This window comes from Nanorana parkeri, unplaced genomic scaffold (genome assembly GCF_000935625.1).
Source record: "Nanorana parkeri isolate BGI_ZX_2015 unplaced genomic scaffold, ASM93562v1 scaffold797, whole genome shotgun sequence".
NCBI lineage: Eukaryota > Metazoa > Chordata > Amphibia > Anura > Dicroglossidae > Nanorana > Nanorana parkeri.
Genome location: NW_017307065.1, coordinates 131940 through 137458, shown reverse-complemented (window position 1 = coordinate 137458; position 5519 = coordinate 131940).

Genomic DNA, 5519 nt, shown 5'->3' with positions numbered 1-5519 from the left:
AGACGAGGCTACTAAATTTAAACATGTTCACATTAGAGGTGAGGAGATTAAGGGGGGATATGATTTCCATGTACAAAATGTTTAATGGTGGTAGCAACATTAGCGATAAACTGTTTAAAATTAACTCCGTTACAAAAACTAGAGGCCATCACCTAAAATTGATGGAAAAAAAATTCCAGCACAAGGGGCGAAGGGGGTTCTTCACAGTAAGATCAGTTAGGGTCTGGAACTCACTGCCACAGGCGGTGATTTCAGCAAATAATGTGGAATTGTTCAAGAAACTTTTGGACGATTTCTTAAGGGACCGTAATATACAGGGGTACAGGTACTCCTAGAATGAGATCCTAATAGGTTGGACTTGATGGACTAATGTCTTTATTCAACCTCAAATACTATGTAACTATGTAACTATGTAAAAGAGATCTTTACAAAATGTTTTATATATTTCTTTTAAATTTCTATTATATCTTTTTTTTTTTACAAATAAACATTTAATTTAGGCACCACCATAGAGCCATCAAGTTACAATGACGCATGTTAGAACTAATTAAGACAGACGGTATTGTCTCTGCTAGCAGAAATTGAGGGTTTATTCTCTTCTGTGACTTACTCTGTAGCCTGTGTGACCAAATCATCCTGCTATTTAGGTCTGTGGTCAAACAATGAGCTGTACTTAAGCCTCTAAAATCTGTTCTTATATTTTTTTTATCTGCTGGCTTGTAGATTGTTGAATTATTCATATCCAATATTTACCTGATTAAAAAGAAATAACAGATAACAATTATGTGTAGTTGTTATGAAAATAATAAATACATGATGTATATTCTAGTCCCATTAAGGGATGTTGTGCCATTTTTGTATTTTTGTAAATAGGTATGTTGAGAGGTAACCTAGAAAGATAAATAGATAGATAGATAGATAGATAGATAGATAGATAGATAGGAATAGCATGGGGAGAGGAGAGAGGGAAATAGAGTAAGCATTTAAGCAAGACCATGAATACAATGTACTGTGTTTATGCTGTTGTGTTGCCTGATCTTGAATAAGGTCATGGCCATTAATGGCGAAAGTTACATATTTAGTTAGAAAAAAAAATGAATAAATATGTTTGTTGATTGTATACACTAACAGGCGGACAATAAAATGTCTTGCTCGAGAATTCATCTTTGCACAATATGTGCTGCAGAAATGAAGTATAGAGGACATTGATAATTTGCATTCAAGATGTTTCATTTGAGAGCAGACATTTCTATTGCTTTGAGTCCTTGTCACAGCCCTTAACACCCACAACAAATGAGTAGAAAAAAGAAAACAAAATTGATGTATAGGAACGTCCTACAGAAAAATATAATAACTAGATGAAAGTGCCCTTAAACAAAGTGTTATATCCTGCAACAGCAATCTTTTTACAAATCAGGTAAAATTATGACCTTCCTTTCTTATAAAGGTTTGTTTTACACCATGGTCTTAATGTTTTTCTCAGCTTATTCTACAAGCTTCTGCTTGCTCCACCTTCCTTACATATAGTAATGCTTGTCACATACAACACTGCTTTCAATTAAAGCATATGGAGTTATATATGAAGGCAGACTGAATTTACTATTAGGCACTGTAGGCACATGTCTATACGTGACATAGTTCCAAAATTATGTTAATGCCTCTTTGCCTGTGAGAGCTTAAAATGTAGAAGTCACCACAAAAACTACCAGGCAAATATCGTAATACTAAATTAAAATGTGCAATTATTGAAAATTATTTTTTTGAACACACTGATCTTAGACGTAATTATTTTCAGGCACAGGACATGTGTAAGAACATTCATTGTTCCAGATGCGAAAAAACAGCACTCACTGTTCCACTGTAAATGGCAATCACAGGTCCCACACTAATGATATGAAACCAATCAGCGTGGTTCCCTATCATGTGATCATGATGACAGTCAACCATGATGATCACATGAGGTTTGTTTAAAAATAATTGTGCACAAACAAATTAAATAGGGATGGACAGATACCAGTTCAGATACCAGTGCCGATCCTTGGCATTTACACGAGAACTATCAGGGTTGCAGCTGCGACTAGGCCTTGGGGCTCCACCACTGTCATGAAATCATTGGTATGTATTGTTTTAGAAAAACTGTCACATAACAATGAAAAAAGAGATAGGGCAATTGGTATCTGTGAGTACTTCGACAAGTATTGGTACTTGTACTTGGTCTGGAAAAAATAATATTGGTGCTTGGTATCTGTGCATCCCTAAAATTAACCAAACCGGTTTACAAAAACTGCTACATGTTAATAATTAATAGTTTATTTCTAAATCATACTTGTCTATTTGTCAGCATAAAAGAAAACATGATCTGGTTATTCATTTTAAAAAAAAGTCATAAACAGTATGTGGTAACAAAACAATGTAAAAAATATTTAGGTTGGAAAATCATAGGTTAGTCATAACCTTATTGTCAGGTTAAGTGACATATACTGCTAACCTTGGTCTTGGAATCTAAGCTTCAAAGACTTCTATTCGTGAAAAGATTCAGCATATAATTGTTAAAATAGAACAGAATTGTATGCATAACTTTATTAATCATATCTTATGAGGTTTTCCAGCAGTTCATGATGCTTCCTTTCTGTTAGTCTTATAGTACAACAATCCCACTCAAAATTAATCAACTCTTACTTGGGTTACTCTTTAACTTGTACTGAGACAAACATGTAAGCTGTCATTGCTGACTTACTTGTAAAAATGCTTGGTGCTTGGCTATCTCTAACTTCAATTATTTCTTAGTCACTGACCTGAAACAAGCGTGCAGCATGCAAAGTCAGAGTAAAATAAAAATCATGATCCACTTAATTATTGGCCAAAAAAGTAGTTTATGTAATAGTGTGTTACAAGTGCAGTGCTTAGTATGCAGAGTGCACTACCAGACACCTCCAATCAAGAATTAGGAAACATTATTGTTGTGGCCAAAACACATTTGCTTCTTACCCCTCCAATGTGTCTCATCATTTGTTTAAAGAATGGGGGGATTATACAGTATGTCCTCATTTTCATTTCACGGCATAGAAAAATTACCTCTCCCCATAGGGGCAGTGCTTACAGGAGACGTTTGGAGAGGGAGGCACTGTGGACCTTACAACTCCAGTCTAGGATTCTACAGGGGTTAAACCATAGATGGAATGGGAGTTTGTGTTTAAAATTAAGAATATATAAATATGGTTGTCCACACAAGTGGCTTTTAATTTTGGGGTGACCACTTGCAGGCATCATGATGTTCATACCAAAAAGAGAGTGGTATGCTCAGTTGTGTCTAGTGATACTTTCCCCTCCATAATTAGTTTTTTTAATTGTGGGACTAAAAATTTAGTTTATGTAATTTTTTGTGCCAATTGTTATGTTTAATACACACTACCAGACACCTCCAAACAAGAATTGGGAAACAATATTGTGATGGCCAAAACTCTTCTGTCTCTCATATCTCCTATATGTCTTTTTTTAATAAACATGAGGGTGGTATCTCCTCATTTTCATTTCATAGAGATGTTATCCCTTGATGAGCTAATGCTCACAGGAGACTTTTGGAGAGGAAGGCGCTATGTAACTTTTTATTCCAATCCAGGAACCCACAGGGGTTGGACTGTAGCTAGGATGTGAATTTGTATTTAAAATAATTGGTTTATTTTATTGTTACTCACATCTCCATAATGTCACTGTATGGTTTCCCTGTAATGTTTTCTATTTTATTTTATTTTATTTGTTATTCTTATTGCAAAACATTAACGACTTTAAATTGTGTGATTGCTGTCTAGCCCATAGAGTGGAAGGAGAGTATTTTAACAGTGTGTAGTATGGAGTAAATAGCTATGATTAAGGCTGTGTAGGCTGAAATGTGCTTATGGTTGTTATTTTGGTCACAAAATATTTCGATAATAAAGCAAAATTGAAGGAAATGAAGGAAATGCTGTATCTGCGTATCCGCTTTTGCCTTCCACTACATCAGCTTTACAGCCAAAGAGCCAGCATTTTCAAAGCAGGTCAGCAGTGTCAGTCCACACATTTTTCTAAACACTGTTTTCCTTTAAAAGGGAATTACACTTTCCAAGGGGAATTTGGGAAAATTGAATTACCCCCTCAAATCTGCCCCCGTCCTTTCTATACTTACCTTTGGATATACCGTACTGCCATGTAACGCAGCCCTGCACTCTGTATTTTTAATTTTACTCACAAATGGTGAGCACTCATTGGTCAGCATGGTCAGATGAGGCTTTTGACCGCGCTGACTAATGAGAAGCACTTCCATTGACTGTGCTTACCAAAGAGTGCTTGCCTTTTGGGAGAGAAATTCAAAATACAGAGTGCAGGGCTGTGCTACACAGCAGTATGGGATATGGATAGTACACTGGCCCCAGCAGATGAGAAAAAGCGTTCGCCCTCAGGTTAGTATAGCAGGAGGGAGGGCCAGATTGGAGCAGGTAATTAAACTTTCCCAAATTCACCTGGAAAAGTGGAATTACCCTTTAAGATTTTGCTTTATCTTTGACTAGTCAATATAAGAACTAGAGTAATGAAAAATGAGTCTAGAGTCATGTGGGTCTGTTATTTAATCACTACAAGCAAAGTATAAAATAAATATTATATAATGGAAGCCTTTCACTGCTGGGCCCTGCCTCCCATTTTTTAGCTTAGGTGGCCAGATCATTTTTGCTATTTTTAAATTTTTTTGTGTTTTTTTTTCAGTTTTTTACTTACAAACTTTAAACATTAGTAAACAACCCCATAAATAATACATTTTATAAAAGTGCATGACATGAAAAATAAAAGGTGGCAGTATTGATTTTGTATGTCCCATGATAGTTTACTATGCAATGCATGGATATGCACAGATAGTTCTACTACGCAAGGATGGGAACCGTGCGCTGGGTACACTGTGGCGTACTGGTAGTCAGTGATGGGATCCTTTAGCACTCAAGACAAAGAAGCCAAAGTGAATGCACCCCTCTCCCCTTTGTAATGTAAAATTTTAAGTTTGAACTTCAAGAATCTGTAAACATGCACCTTGTGGAGGTAATTAGAGCTGAAAATATTTTTTTTTTTACTGATAGGGTTGCTTTAAGTGACATTAGATGTAGATCAAAGGTCACACCCTTGATCTGCACATGAATTAAACAGTGAATACAATGTAACAATAAGGTTAGGTGGTATTTTAAATGGAGTTTCACCTTTAGACAGCAGTGCCTAAAGCCACTGAGGTAATACAGATTAAGACCTGGTTGTCGTTTTGACAGTTGGGATTTGATAGTGATAGAAATAATTAAACTGGTGGTGGGTTTTAAATGTAAACACCTACAGATCTTTGTTCTCCCCTTTCAGTATCTGCTGAAATATCTAAATCTAGGGTGCTGTGTAATGTACATTTCAACTTTATTATTTATCTGGTAGTAATTTTGTGGTGACTTTCACATTGTAAGCACTTGCAGTTGCAAATGTTTATTATATGTATGTATGTATATATATATATA